The 15,953-nt window shown below is 47.2% G+C and overlaps 1 protein-coding gene and 1 long non-coding RNA gene across 3 annotated transcripts in view; one reads left to right on the forward strand and one right to left on the reverse strand.

The window, feature by feature from the left end:
• Positions 1–15,953, forward strand: part of LOC140217385 (uncharacterized) — a 362,995-nt gene that overhangs the window by 179,352 nt on the left and 167,690 nt on the right. The window lies entirely within an intron of this gene.
• LOC129386503 (uncharacterized) lies at positions 9,624–11,213 on the reverse strand. 2 transcript variants are annotated; one of them, XR_008613875.2, is made up of 4 exons: positions 11,085–11,213; positions 10,955–10,987; positions 10,643–10,841; positions 9,624–9,976 (listed from the first exon to the last, which is right to left on the reverse strand). It is a non-coding gene; the product is annotated as an uncharacterized lncRNA (long non-coding RNA). The 2 variants fall into 2 exon arrangements; XR_008613874.2 differs by having other exon boundaries at positions 10,643–10,987.

Consider the following 15,953-nt stretch of genomic DNA (forward strand, 5'->3'; position numbering starts at 1 on the left):
CCTTAGAAACCTTGATGATTTGCAAGAACTCATCCACAAACATAATCCAAAAGTGCTGTGTTTACAGGAAACACACTTAAAATCTAAACACACAAACTTTCTCCGTACGTATGTTACGTTTCGCAAAGATCGCGATGATGCCGTCGCATCATCGGGTGGTGTTGCGATTCTTTCTCATAGAAGTATTGCGTGTCACCCTCTACAGCTACAAACGCCCCTTGAAGCAGTGGCGGTTCGAGTTGTCCTACTAAACAAACTCATCACCATTTGCTCCCTTTACATACCCCCGCACTACCAACTGAACAAACATGAATTTCACTCCTTGATCGATGAATTGCCAGAACCTTATGCTCTTCTTGGCGATTTCAATGCGCACAGCTCCCTGTGGGGCGACTCTCGTATAGATGCGCGAGGTCGCCTTGTTGAACAGTTCCTTTTTTCTTCTGGAGCGTGCCTTATCAATAAGAAAGAACCTACATATTACTCTCTTGCAAACCGATCCTTTTCGTCAATAGATCTTAGTATAGTCTCCCCGTCGGTACTGCCTGAACTTGAATGGGAAGTTACCGACAACCCTTACGGTAGCGACCACTTCCCTATACTGCTAAGATCATATAAAGAAAACGAATATCCACCATACGCTCCTAGGTGGAAGATTGAGACAGCTGATTGGGAGAAATTTCGATCTCTAACTAGTATCTCATGGGCCGACCTGTCTTCGTTAGGAATTGACGCTGCAGTTGAGTTTTTTACAGCATTCATAATAGATGTCGCATTTAAATGCATATCAGAAGTAAAAGGCTTGGCCTGCAAACGACGTGTCCCATGGTGGAACGACGATTGTAGGATCGCTCGTAAAAAACAGAACAGGGCGTGGGGGTTGCTACGCGCTTCTCCCACTGCAGAGAATCTAGTCAACTTTAAAAAAGTAAAATCCGAAGGCAGGCGAACCCGCCGACAGGCCAGACGAGAAAGTTGGCAGAAGTTTCTATCGAGTATTAACTCGTTCAGAGATGAGGCGAAAGCCTGGAACAGGGTCAATAGGATAAGAGGGCGACAAGCACATGCACTCCCTTTGGTAAACACAGAAGGCGATACCCTACAAGATCAGGCGGACTCACTTGGGGAGCACTTTGAGAGCGTGTCAAGTGCCAACCATTACTCGCAATCCTTTCTCATATACAAACAAATAGAAGAATGTAAGCCACTCATGAGAAAATGTCAACAGAATGAACCATACAACTGTCCTTTTAGCATTGCCGAGTTGAGAGCTGCCTTGAGTGCATGCAAGAGCTCTGCACCGGGATCTGACAGGATCATGTATGAAATGATCAAAAACTTACATAAAGACACCCAAGTTACACTAGTCACACTTTTCAACACCATTTGGGCTGCGGGATACCTCCCGACTGCATGGAAAGAAGCTATAGTGATCCCGGTTTTGAAACAAGGCAAAGATCCTTCCTCAGTGGCAAGTTACCGCCCGATAGCCCTGACAAGCTGCCTTTGTAAGGTATTTGAAAAAATGATCAATCGCCGTCTCGTGCATCTCCTAGAGTCCAGGAAAATGCTTGACCCATTTCAGTGTGGTTTTCGGGAAGGGCGATCTACAACCGATCATCTTGTGCGCATCGAAGCGAGCATTCGCGATGCATTCGTGCACAAGCAATATTTCTTATCTGTATTTCTGGATATGGAAAAAGCGTACGACACAACCTGGCGGTACGGAATCCTGCGCGATCTTTCCGCGCTAGGTATCCGCGGCAATATGTTAAATATTATAGAGAGCTACCTAGAGAACCGTACATTTCGAGTGAAAATAGGTCCTGCACTGTCGCGTACATTCATACAGGAAACTGGGGTACCCCAAGGTGGCGTACTCAGCTGCACGCTCTTTGTCGTCAAAATGAACACGCTTCGTGCATCTCTACCACCAGCTATTTTCTACTCCGTCTACGTAGACGATATACAGATAGGATTCAAATCCTGCAATCTCACTGTCTGCGAGAGACAGGTACAGCATGGTTTGAACAAGGTGTCACAGTGGGCAGAGAAAAACGGATTTAAAATCAATCCTCAAAAGAGTTCTTGTGTGCTGTTCACAAGGAAGAGAGGCCTAGTTCCGGATCCTTGCTTACAAATGTGTGGACAACAGATACCAGTAAACAAAGAGTACAAATTTCTAGGTGTCATACTTGACTACAAACTCACTTTCGTCCCCCACATTAAACATCTTAAAGAAAAGTGTCTAAAAACAATGAACATAATCAAAATTCTATCCCAGACTACGTGGGGTAGTGACAGAAAGTGCTTAATGAACCTCTATAAAAGCCTCATTCGATCACGACTAGACTATGGTGCCGTGATTTATCACTCTGCCGCCCCAAGTGCGCTAAAAATGCTAGACCCTATTCACCATCTAGGTATCCGCTTAGCCACGGGCGCTTTTAGGACAAGTCCCATTGAAAGTCTGTATGTAGAATCAAATGAGTGGTCACTCCATTTTCAAAGAACATACATCAGCCAAAGTTATTTCCTAAAAGTCCACTCTAACCCTCAACATCCATGTTTCAATACCGTTAACGATATGACATATGCTATACTCTTTCATAATCGTCCCTCAGTAAGACAGCCTTTCTCGCTACGTGTGAGGGAGCTTAGCGAAGAAATGCACGTTCCACTCCTCGAGCTTCGCCTAATGCATCCAGCCAAGCTGCTACCTCCTTGGGAGTGGCAGCTCATACAATGTGATATATCGTTCGTGGAAGTCACAAAGCATGCCCCAGAGATTGAAATAAAGATGCATTTCCGGGAACTCCAGCACAAATACTCCTGCACGGAGTTCTACACAGACGCATCAAAGTCACACGACGGGGTATCCTATGCAGCCGTCGGTCCATCCTTCTCGGAATCCGACGCACTGCACCCGGAAACTAATATCTTTACGGCTGAGGCCTACGCACTGCTGTCGGCCGTAAAGCATATAAATAAATCACAACTCCAGAAATCAATTATATATACGGACTCCCTAAGCGTCGTGAAGGCCTTGATGTCACCCTATAGACACAAAAATCCAGTACTTAATAAACTATATTCCGTCTTGTGTAGAGCGTACATATCTAACCAGCATATCATTATATGCTGGGTGCCTGGCCATAGGAGCATCGAGGGCAACGTTCTGGCGGACGAGATGGCTACGTCTATAGCATCGCAAGCCGTTAACCCTACCGCTGAGGTGCCTGCCACAGATCTGAGGCCTTTCTTGCGAAGGCGGCTGCGTGCCCACTGGCAACGCATGTGGGACGCGGAAAAAGATAAGCTCCACCTAATAAAGCCACAGTTAGGACTCTGGCCTTCCATAACAAAATCACGGAGGACAGATGTCCTATTCTGTCGTCTAAAAATAGGACACACATTTGGCACACATAACTTTTTACTCACCGGAAACGAGCCTCCAACCTGTGGTAGATGCGGGGAGAGGCTGACCGTCCTCCACGTCCTTCTGGAGTGTCGGGCAGCCGAATCTGAAAGAAAGAAACATTTTCCCTTAGCATACCGCCAGCACATCCCCCTTCATCCAGTAATGTTACTCGGCCCAGAACCGCTGTTTGACTCCAGCGCAGTTCTGGGCTTCCTGAAAGATGTTGTCTTGCATGTTCTTAGCCCCACATGTTCGTAGCGGGTCCTCTCTTCAGAGGATACCGCTGTGATAGCTCTTTCGTGTAGCACGCGCCTCTAGGCCCTTGTCTTTCAAGGGCTCTGGCGAGGCAGCAGTGCTCCAAGTAATTTTACTATCTTATACATTTTCCATTTTGCATCATTCTCCTACGATGGATTTTAATGGTCATAGTTTTCTTCATAAATCATCGCCATAATTTTATAGCACGTACATTTTACGCAGTTTACAGCGACTATTTTTAGGCCACTTTACAGCCAACTCACATCTTCCATAATAAATCAACAATAACACTTGTCATGGCGCTCTTTGGCCAAACCTGGCCCTTGCGCCACTAAACACAACACATCATCATCATCATCATCAAAAGTTTTTATCAGTACCCATTGTTACAATCTTTTTCTTACTCCATCATGAGGTAACTCTAACTATTTCAGCACACAACACCACCGACGACTATTTACATTTTTATAAAACTACACGGAAAATTTTCCTATACCTCGAGCTTGGCGCATAATGGCCTTAGTTGCCTATGTGCCATAAAACACCACACAACCAACCAACTTCCTGAGACAAGTGCGGCTAGGCAGCACAAGTATTTTTTTGTTTTCATACATGTTCGTAGAGACGTGGACTTTTCATGTGCATTACAATACATTCTAGCATCCACTCTGGATTAAAGCGCATCCCTTTGACAGATTTGCGGCTTCCAGACTCAAAACACTGCATGATTGCAACTCTGTTTTTGTGGAAGCTTTTTTATCTTTTTTAGCACAGTACTTTCTTCAATATCCTCATTCTCCTGCTTCATTTGAGTGATGGTTCGATCCAAGCTTTTTACTTTGGCTCTGAGACGTCTCGCTGCTTCAGTTCTTGCCCTCAACTTGTTTCCATAATCATAACTGACATTTCGCTTCTTTTCCGGCACCGTTGATTGATAAGAAGCATTCTCAAATACTTGCAGGCTACGCACCGCATCTCATTTTCGCTCACAGCACTTTTGCACTGTATATGATAAAAGCCTTCGCTCCATTTTATAATTTTTGAGCAGCTAACATGGGAGAACTCAGTCAGTAACCCCGCTCCTGCGCAAACCTGCATGCTATCAACCTCCTACAGCACGGACGCTGGATCGCATTTCTCGTCTATCGCCGTGAGTTCCACACCAGTGATGTGATTGGCTGAAGCCATTTTGGAGCAGCTTTTTGGAGCAGCCAGAAGGGCATTTTGGAGCAGGGAAACATGCTTTTGGAGCAGCTCAAGGCTCATTGCCAAGTGGAAAAACTGACTTTACGAGAAGTAAAACAGTAAATAAGAAGCCTTTGGGAACAAAAAGGTGTTGTGCCATAAAGAGGGTGTTAGCGCCATTTCGATGCGGCCAGAAAGCGAAAACACCCGTAACTTAGATTTAGGTGCACATTAAAGAACCCCAGGTAGTCCAAATTATTCCGGAGTTCCCCACTACGGCGTGCCTCCTAATCAGATCGTGGTTTTGGCACGCAAGACCCTACAAGTTAGTTAATTTCGGGTTACCTGTGCAACGTCATATGTTGGCCCAAATAACTAATTTTAGAACTTCAGCATCATTTTATTTATTTGTTATGTGACCAAGTATAGATCAGCGCTGTGTTATAGCCACCAAGCCCCTATAGGACAGCAAGTTATAAATGGACAACAAGCAAGTCAATGGAACTTTTATTTAAAAAAGACTAGAACGCAAATGAGAAGCTTACAGAAAAATAAATGAAAAGACTAGAATGCAGATCCCAAGCCTATAGAAAAACAATGAACAAATCAACGGTTCTAAACATATATGAACTGAATAATAATTATGTACATGTAACAACAGCACAACTTCTCGGCTTCTTGGCCTATCAAAAAGCAGTGGACTTGTTCTGTGCCTTTTTCTGTAAGCAACATCATTCACTCTAACTGCAAAATACTGCCTAGTTGGCTGCCTTAGGCGACATTTTGTCAAGCGCAGCCGAAAGCCTTGTTTTCCCTTCAGCAAGCAAGGCCTGCCCACTTTCAATATCGCCAAAATTCTTCGTCTTGATGCCGTTATTAATGAGCAGCTCTGCATTCACCAACATTTTCTTTGCCGTTTCTACTTCCAGCTGGAGGTTTTTGTCAGCTTCACTTGGCATCATCTCGGGACTATTGGCACGCTGCCGTTTCGCAGCCTGCTCTTCTTCAGCTGCCAAACGTTCTCTATATCTTATGCTTGCCCCTCGCACTGCTGTGACAACATCAGGCGTAACATCGAAACTAGACGGGTCACTACCAAAGCGTTTGGCATATGAAACAATGTTCCTTATGCCATTTACGGTTTGAATAGTCAATCTAGACCTTTCATTAAGTTGTCGACGGTTCGCACTAAACCCCCTTTCTACGTCTGCATTTCCGTGCGGAATGCAAAGCAACGCTTTGACAATCTTGCTCAACAGAGGGTACTTGGCTCCATTGTCAGGCTTCTTCTTATCAAAAATGTTCTGCCAGTACTTTTCGAGAGAAGTGGATGCATTTGATTCAATGTGCTGCAGCCGGAGGAGGTTGTACTCGTCCATCAAGGCAGAGATGTCGCGCGGCTGTATAACCTGTGGAAGCCCTGAAGCTAGTTGCCTGAGGTCACTGGATGAGGATTCCTTTTCCACGGACTCTGGCTTAAGGAAGCGTAGACTCTTCAGCAATAAATTGCCGAATGGCAGTCGTGACACAAGGTACTCTGTGCACTTGATATAAAACTTTCTGACACCCAGCCTAAATGCTCTTTTGTCCGCTGCTTCCCAAGATGACATTTCCTGCTCTGTGTCCTCTCCAATCTCCACTTTTGCTTTCCAGTTCGCAGGAGAGTCGGCCTGCAGTAGTGGCAGCTCTGTGCCCTTCTTAGAGCTATAGGACTCTTTATTCATAAAACGTCCACACAGCTTATAAACTAAAGCCACCATTTCACTATAAAGCAGATGAGCCAAAGGTTCGCTCTTTTGAAACAGAGACAAAAAATCGGTAAATATACCTGCAGCATTCTTCATGAACAGGAGCTTTGCATAAAACATTCTGTCTGAAAACGCTTTCCTCAGGCGTTGACGCAGCTGTCCTCCCACACGACAAGCTGAATCAGACATGACAACACTTCTGATCGCTGGAAACTGCTCAATGAGGCGATCAACTGCAGGCCCTAATGTAAGCCACCTGGAGCTCACATGACGTAAGAAAACATTGCTTGGCAGTTGAAGCACTTCTTGCTGGGCCTTAATCGAAGCACTTTGTACAGCACTTTTGAAAAAGTAATATACATCGACGACTGCTGCCTCAACATCCGAACCAAAAGCATCTATGCCATGGCTGAATGCATTATGAACTTTGTGGAGGCAGCATTCGTCTACATCTATGAGGTTTGGGTGCGATTCCTTCAGTTTCTTTTTCACAGCTTTCATTACATTAGGCCCATCACTAAAGAAACAAATGAAGTTGTTTTGTGGAAGATCCTGTGTTGCCTTTCTTGTTTCGCTGAGAAGGATATCAGCCGTAGCTGAGCCTAACCTGAAAGACTGAAGATGTTCCACAACCACATGTTTTGTAATGCATGAAAAGTACCTCACCATTACATCGAGTTGCTGGCAACGTTGCTCCGGCAATGGCGTTTCATCAATTGCGATTGAGTAGAAAACATTTGGTCTGTTTAGTTCATCAATTACAAGTTTCCTAAAGTAGGGCCCAAGACCATCAGACACCATGTAGGATGCTTTGGTTCGTTTGCAGGAAAACTGTTTAGCAATTTCAGAATCGGGGAACATCCTCGGAAAAAGAGACGTGGCTGTATCCGCCCAGGAGAAGGGAACTTCTTTGAGAGTAATCCCCAGAACGAAGAGAGTCTCTGCACGAACCACGCGGTCGCCTGAGAGTGTCGCTGAACTCTGCGAGAAGTCCAAATGCGTCTGACAGGCCTTCGGCGTTTTCAGTACACCTGCAGAATCACGATGGTTCTTCGTGGCCTCGATGTGCCGCTTGCTTGTAGCGTGTCGCTTTATCGCTGCAACACCATGCTGTGTGCATTTAATGGTGTGATTGCAGACAATGCAGTATCCACTGCCATCAATGCCTTGGCGACACCAAGATGATATGGTGTCACCATTTTCGTCCTTCTTGCCGAGGATGTCGATGTTGAACTTGGTGGAACGACCTGAGGAACAACAAATTTTTTAGTTTAGTATCACGGCACATACATGCGTTTGGCATGCTGGAAGAATCGCTTTAAGAGACACCAGGCAAGACAACTCCCCAAAAATGCTTTAAAAGCGATTGTACCACCACATTTTTCACTGCAACTCAAATGTGTAGTGAACAGACCAACACAACGAAGCGTCGAAGCAAACGGACCGAACAAGTGACACTATCGGGAAGCAGCCCGGTCGTATACCGGAGTCCCATGGGCACATTTGATCGCGATCAACAGTGGTCGCTGCTACACGGTCCAAACTAATCCGGAGGTCATATGGCGCACACGTCAACCAAATCGCGATCTCGGAGCCAGATCGCGGTTATCGTGATCCCGATCGGGCCTGATTGCGATCGAGAGTGACCGTGCAGCTACACCTGATCTGGATCGAGCCTAATCCGGGTTGGCCCTGATCGCGATCAAAGGTGCCCGTTTGACACCGGTATTAGTGTACCGCACGAGAACATAGGCTTGTAAAAGACACCTGCTAGTATCACCGCGCTGAAAACACGAATCGAAAGTTAGCAAAGGGTCCAGAGTACTGACTTCTAACGTTAGATCATGGCAAATGATAAGCGCGACCAAGCAGATAGCGCCGCGTGCCAGCAAACTACCATGTGATGCGATGCCGCCAGCCTACGTGAAAATGCAATACAAAAGGCACAGACACTGAGCTTCCGCAATCGGTCGACGAAAAATAACGCCAAAGAGATATTTGCGGCGCGAATGTAGTTGGTTTAGTCCTTATCAAGGACGAAAACCAAAGATTAAAGAACAATTGAACCGACTTGACAGGACAGCTAACATCTACTGAATGCGACAATGGGAAACTTGCATCGCCCTAAGGCATCACTATACCAGTGCAGAACTTTTTCATAACGCTTTATTAAGAAAGTTCCGTGAACTCACTTTTAAGCTTCGAATGCGCCATTTCAATGATGAGTTGTGCTGCAGCATTCCAAGCACGTCATTATCCGGTAGTTCGACTTGCCCTGCACACGCGCTCACGTTTCCTTTGCTTCACGCGCGAAGTGTGCAATGGCGACGAAGATCGATGTCGACCAAGGAGGATATATAAAACCTGCTGGAGTGGAAGCCGCCTATACGCGCCTATGGGCAAGGGTGAAGCCGCGCCGAACGGCCGGCGGCCATCTTACCAGAGGCAAAAGGCAACGGCGCAACCGCGCCTGTCCGCGCTTCTACTTTTTCGCGCTGCTCATGAAGGCGCTAGCATTCAGAAACCAATGAAAACAAGTGCTTCTGGTTGTAAACGGTTATCTCCCATCAACTGTAGCAGCCAACTGGCGTGAAGAAGGCTATTTAACTGCGGAAATATTAAGGAGAAAAGCATAGCGCAGCCGCGCTTTTTCGCGTTTACAAAGCAACGCTAACGAGCGGTTCTAGTATTAAACGTCTATTTTTCTTCAACCAGAGGGAAACTGGCATGTACAAGGCAGTTTGCCAGTTCAAATATTAAGCAGAAAAGCTTAGCACTGCCGCGCTCGTGCTTTTCCGCGCTGCGGATGACGTTGCTCGCATTTACAGAGCAACAAAAACGAGTGGTTCTAGTTATATCCATTTATTTTCCATCAGCTAGCAGAAAACTGGCATGTAAAAGGCAGTGTAACTGTACAAATATTAAGGAGAAAAGCGTAATGCAGCTGCGCTCGCGCTTTTTCGCTTTGCTGATGCAGCTGCTCCTATTTAGAAAGGAATGCAAATGTGTGGTTCTAGTTGTAGTCGTTTATTTACCATCAACCAGCAGCCAACTGATACACAGAAGGGAGTTCAAATGAGCAGATATTAAGGAGAAAGTCTCACATACAGTCAAGAACACCATGACAAACACCCTACTGGTGATTGAAAATAATCACCCTCGACAAAAGTGGTCTCACTTTGTTTTTGATAAGTTCACAGTTTCGTTCTTTCGTCATGTGGTGTATTCTCACTTTTATATATTCTTCAGCGATTTTTTTGCACAAAATATAAATATGGTTATCAAGTGGATCAAGATCAAGGATGTGGTCCTCCACTTTCTGGAACCAGTCTTCATGCTTGCGGCCTGGACGCTTCCTTTTCACCTGAAATAGACGTCATATGTACATCTGATGAGTCTCAAGTCAGAGAAAAATAAGAGCAGTTGTAAAGCTATGCCTCGTTTGCTACCAAAACTTACTGCTTCATAAAGGTGGATGTATGTTATTTTCACATTTTGCTTAAGCATCTTTTCAAATCATTAGCCTTTTTATTTTGTTTAGCATCTGAGCTTGCATAATAATTAGATCTCTTTACGTCACCACCGACGCGCGCTTACTGAACAGATTTGCAGACTGGAGCCGCATCTGCAGCCTACGGTTATGAGTAGCAGTTTTCGTACTTTTTATCCTATGAAAATGAAAAAAAAAAAATTGAAGCTGTGCAAAATCTAGGCGCAATAGCGGTCTCTATCCAATGTCATGGTTACAGCTTAGCTGAGGCGACCCTGCCAGACGGCAAATTTGATGTAATTTTCATAGAATGTCATTCAAAGGTAATGCCTTTCATTAGCTGTGACAATGGTAAATTTAATGACATTAGTTGAAAACGACATCCGCGGTCTAATGAGCTCGAGAAACTCAGTCGCATTTCTCGCTTTTGCAGCTGGCAGGGCACACAGTGTTGATTTTTATCCGGCTTATCACGGTCACTTCTTCTCAACGAAAACGAGACCGCCACAAATACATCGCGCGACGTTCTAACATACTCACGGGCTTCTGTAGATGCTCCGGAAACGCAGGGAACACAGAAGGAACACTACCCGCACGCAGTCGTGTTGTCTGTCCGGTGCGGTCGAAGCACTCCGGCGCGAAATGCACACAGCAAAAGCGATCTCCATCTTTCGCATGCCACCTTTCACGGCGAACAGCCCGCTCCCACAGGCTCCGCAGCTCCGGATCTTTTGGAAACCTGTCGGCAATTCCAGGACTATTAGTCGTTGCGCACACACACACAACTTATCAGTTGACATCCATCGGCAACGCGAGCGTAGTGGCTCAATGAACGTGTTCTCGTGTACTTACAGGTGAAACGTGAGGCCACAACGCTTCTTCAGCCTGTTCGCACATTTGTAGGCAACGCAAGAGGCAACCACAATCAAATCGATGGTGTTTACATGCCCCTCACATCAAATTGCACTGCATACCAACTCACGAAAACAGCAGCGAGAGCCGGTGCCGCCGGCGCCGAGCGCGCTTTCTGCCTCTGGTAAGATGGCGGATGGAGGCTTCAGTCGGAGCGCGCTCTCTCCACTCCAGCAATTTTTATATATCCTCCTTGATGTCGACGTGAGGATTGATGTCGCTCGCAATTGTGGGGCGCATGGACGTTTCGGCCTCGAGATATTAGTTTCGCTTTCGGAGTGTGAAAATACGCGTTCGGCGCAGCTTTGGCGCAGAATAGCAAAAATGTAGCAGGATGTAGCAGGATTTGCCTTTTGGCGCACTTTGGCGCAATTGGCGCAGCTATCTCATCGCTGCACACCCCGGACGAACACCTGATGCTTGACAGCGGTGCCCTCGCTACGGAACAAAACAAGCTTCTAAGCATGGAGGAGACCCATGTTCGGCCCTGGCAGGCATAGAGTTTCCTACAAAATTACTAGAGGGAACTCTGGCGCTGCAGTCGTTGTCCTACCATGGGAATGATGGGAAGTACATGGATTTGTCTGATCTTCGTGCTTGTGGATTCAGACGTTCTTGTGGCTTTGTATATTACGCTATATAAATATTATTGTCGTATATTTCGGCGCAATCTATATTCTTCGAAGTACAGAAGACGCCGGGAACGCATACAGTTTCTATTAATTGCAACGATTGAGCTTGTCCAGGTGGGCAAATCGAAACGCGCCAAGCGTCTCAAGGCACTGGCATGCCCGCGATAAATTCATAAGGGCGTTTCATTCGCTTGTCGATACGTGCGTCCGTGGCTTAATGGTTTCAATATGAGGCTTCTGTGCTAGAGTTCCTGTGTTCGAATCCTGCCGTCGGGCAATTTTAATGATGTCTATTTAATTATTTATTCCGCAATATATTGTTGAAAATGACGAGTTAACAAAGTCACAATGCCGTTTGAAGCCAAAAGGACGAAGTTTAGGCAAATCCATGTACTTCCCATAATTCCCATGCTGGGACAACCGCTCCCATTGCAGCTCCCGTAGACACTAGCGCCAGAGTTCCCTCTAGTAATTCTTGTAGGAAACTCTATGCTGGCAGGCACACACTATACGACACTGTTAGCGGCTCTTCACAAAAAACATGCTTTCCCCATTTGTCTGATGAGAGGGTGATGTTTCTGGCATCCGAAGTTCTTGGTAGGTCCGATTCGGCAGATGCGGGTGCCTCTGCTGAAATGTCGCTGGCCTGCGGAACTGTTCGCCGCCTCTTCGAGGGCACGACCTGGGAGTCCAGTCGCTCTTTTGGGTTTCTCTTCTTGGGCACGGGCTTGGAGAGATACTTAGGCACGTTCAGAAACTTCATTGGGACGGCATCGGGCCGAAGGACCGGTCTGCTTCTTTCCAAACGCACCGTCTCACCTTGTATGTTGTGTTCGAAATGACGTAACACAAACTGAGGATCAAAATGAAGCTCGCCAACAGCGGCGTTCCGTTCAAGGGGCTTGTCGGCTCTTGGGATATTCCTGTGCCAGTTCAGAAAAAGCTCCTCGTCCTTGGGCACACCGAAAAGCGACAGCTTCTCTTTGCACTATTTGTACCCGGTTGTGCAACCGGGCACAAAACAGTGGCTTTGACGTCAGCTCATCACATGCACATTTTTAACAAGCCAGAAAAAGCGCACCGCGTATGGAAACCACTGAAAATGACCCAAAAAGCGCTGAAAACATGCTATGCGCTCAGCTTGACGTGTAAACGACGGCGAGCGCCACCTCACGGATGCATCATGAGGCTACACTGTGGTTCCCGTAGGAGCCGCTTGGCGGTAATCACACTTTCCCTATTCCAGCCACTGTACCTCTGTAGCGACGCCTGACCAACCGAACTCGGATGTTGCCATAGTTGCTAGACTGAGTTTGGTTTCCTGCCATATGCATCGTTTTTTAACTATTTTTACGTCATTAACCAAACAAAGGAAATTTATGCCCCAGTATAGAAGTAGAAATGCAATTTTAACAGTGCCGGCACTTTACCCTATCAATTCATTACAACTATTTTACTGTTTTTGTAAGTAATCTCGAAACCAGAATCCTCTAACGTTACACTTTCTTTTGTGAGGCGGTCCTTCCGCAGGGTAGGCGAAAGGAAGCTTTTAGAATTCGCAGTCGCCTTCCGAGGGCGCTTATAACCTTTAGGTAGCATGGAGGACTCCTTGCGGAAAGTAGGGAAACGGTCTAAGGTTAGGAGCATTTCAGAATCCGGCCCTAAGAATTTCGTTGTGATGCAATGCGTCGCTGAATACGGCTAACAGCGTTATGCTGCGTCGAGAGATTGCTCCAAGAACACGCACAGCCCCCGCAGGGGCGTCTGCGTCAGCATGCGTTTGGTGTGTTGCGACACCACGTACCCGAGCACACGAGGGTTGGACCCTCCCGCGTGTAGCCGTGCGCGGCTTAGCCGTGTCTGGGGAAAGGGGGATCCTGGAGGTTGAGCCGATGCTGGGTGTTTGGACCTTTAACAAGCAACACACCTCTTCGGCCTCGGCTTCACATAGACGGCACCTCCAGACTGACCCACCTGGAGGAAATCGGCAGTCGCCTTTTCTTGTCCTCCTCTCCAATCTTCGTCTTTCTCTGTCGCCTTTTTCATCTTTCCTGTTCCCTCTTCACTTCTTATTACTTCCTTATTTCCTGGCGGCAAGGGTTAACCTTGTGTAATATATCCAGTCTTGGGTATATATATATTAGGTTATAGTGGAAACGTACCGCTGGCGTACGCAGAATAGAATGTTTCTAATCCTGTGACGTCCCCAGGTTGGGCTCCGAGGTGGGCGGCGGGCATTCCTGCCGAATACAGTAGTTCTATATATGGCTTCAAATTTCCCGCCACTCCTTGTTCGCTCCCTGAAGAGGGGGCGCACCGATGAAACTTTCAACTTTCTCTTGAAACCGAAAGAAATTTTTCCCAAATACCATGTAATACATAGTCAGCATGAAACCAAGACAGTTCGCACAATATCCCCATTTGTGGTCGCAATATGTCTGACTGAAGCAATCGGCTCTGGTTACAAAGTAACTAAGATGGGAAGCGGCGACCTTCTTCTGGAAGTGCGTGACAAGCTCCAATACAGCAAACTGACCAAACTTGTTGCGTTTGGTGACATTCCAGTCTCTGTGGGCCCCCACCGGTCAATGAACACTGTACATGGTGTCATTTCTGATGACGACCTCCTTGAACTTACCCCGCAGGGGCGTCTGCGTGAGCAGGCGTTTGGTGTGTTGCGACACCACGGACCCGAGCACATGAGGGTCGGACCCTCCCGCGTGTAGCCGTGCGCGGCTTAGCCGTGTCTGGGGAAAAGGGGATCCTGGGGGTTGAGCCGAAGCTGGGTGTTTGGACCTTTAAGGCCCCCCGGCGGAGGCAACACACCTCTTCGGCCTCAGCTTCACATAGACGGCACCTCCAGACTGACCCACCTGGAGGAAATCGGCAGTCGCCTTTTCCTGTCTCTCTCTCCCTACAATCTTCGTCTTTCCCCTACTTTCCACCTTTCCTGTCTCCTTCTCTCTTCTATTTACTTCCTTTCTCCTTGGCGGCAAGGGTTAACCCTGTGTGGTTATCCAACCTTGGGTACACCATATTTGGTTATAGTGGCGGCGTACGACTGGCGTCGTGCAGACTTGCATGCAAGCTCTGCCGCGTCCCCCCCCGCAGGGGCGTCTGCGTGAGCAGGCGTTTGGTGTGTTGCCACACCACGGACCCGAGCACATGAGGGTCGGACCCTCCCGCGTGTAGCCGTGCGCGGCTTAGCCGTGTCCGGGGAAAGGGGGATCCTGGGGGTTGATCCGATGCCGGGTGTTTGGACCTTTAAGGCCCCCCGGCGGAGGCAACACACCTCTTTGGCCTCTGCTTCACGTAGACGGCACCCCCGGACTGACCCACCCGGGGGAAATCGGTAGTTGCCTTTTCCTGTCCTCCTCTCCATTCTGCGTCTTTCTCTCTTCCTTTCAATCGTTCCTGTCTTCTCGTCTCTTCTATTTACTTCCAACTTTCCTGGCAGCGAGGGTTAACCTTGTGTGGGTGGCCAACCTTGGGTACTCCAGATTGGGTTATAGTGGCACCGTACAACTGGCGAGGGCTTGTCTTACTCGTAAGACCTGCTCCGTCCCCATGTTGGGCTCGGTGGTGGCCGGTTGGCGCTGCTGCCGAACTCATGACCTCTATATGGCTTCTAGTAAACCACTTTCCCTTGATCGCCCTCTAAAAAGAGGGCGCACCGATGCAACCTTTCAATTCTTTTTGAAAACCAATGAAGAAAATTTCCCTAAGTACCATGTAATCCATAGTGAAAGTAACACGAGCGTCCGTAAATTCTCCCCCTTCTTGGTGGCGAAATGCCTTCGCAACACGATAGGACCTGGCTACAAAGCCACAAAAATGTCCAATGGAGATCTGCTCCTTGAATTGAAAGATAAATCCCAATATGAGAAAATGAATGACTTGAAATGCATAGGCGATGTAGCGGTCACTGTGTCCGCACATCGAACCATGAACACGAGCCGTGGAGTAATCTCCGAAGACGACTTCATGGACCTTAGTAACGAAGAGCTTCTTGAAGGTTTTCAGGACCAAAATGTCATCAAGGTAGAACGAATTCTAATCCGCAGGAATAACGAACAACTTCGAACAAAGCACATTGTACTAACCTTTGATACCAGTGTGTTGCCTAGTACAGTGGATGCAGGATATATCAAAGTACGTGTAAGGCCGTACATTCCAAATCCTCGACGGTGCTTCAAGTGCCAGAGGTATGGGCACGGTTCCCAGACATGCCGAGGACGGCAGACTTGCGCGAAATGCAGCTCGAACGATCATCCATCAGACACTTGCGACTCATCTCCACATTGCGT

The sequence above is a fragment of the Dermacentor andersoni genome, chromosome 4, assembly GCF_023375885.2.
Source record: "Dermacentor andersoni chromosome 4, qqDerAnde1_hic_scaffold, whole genome shotgun sequence".
NCBI lineage: Eukaryota > Metazoa > Arthropoda > Arachnida > Ixodida > Ixodidae > Dermacentor > Dermacentor andersoni.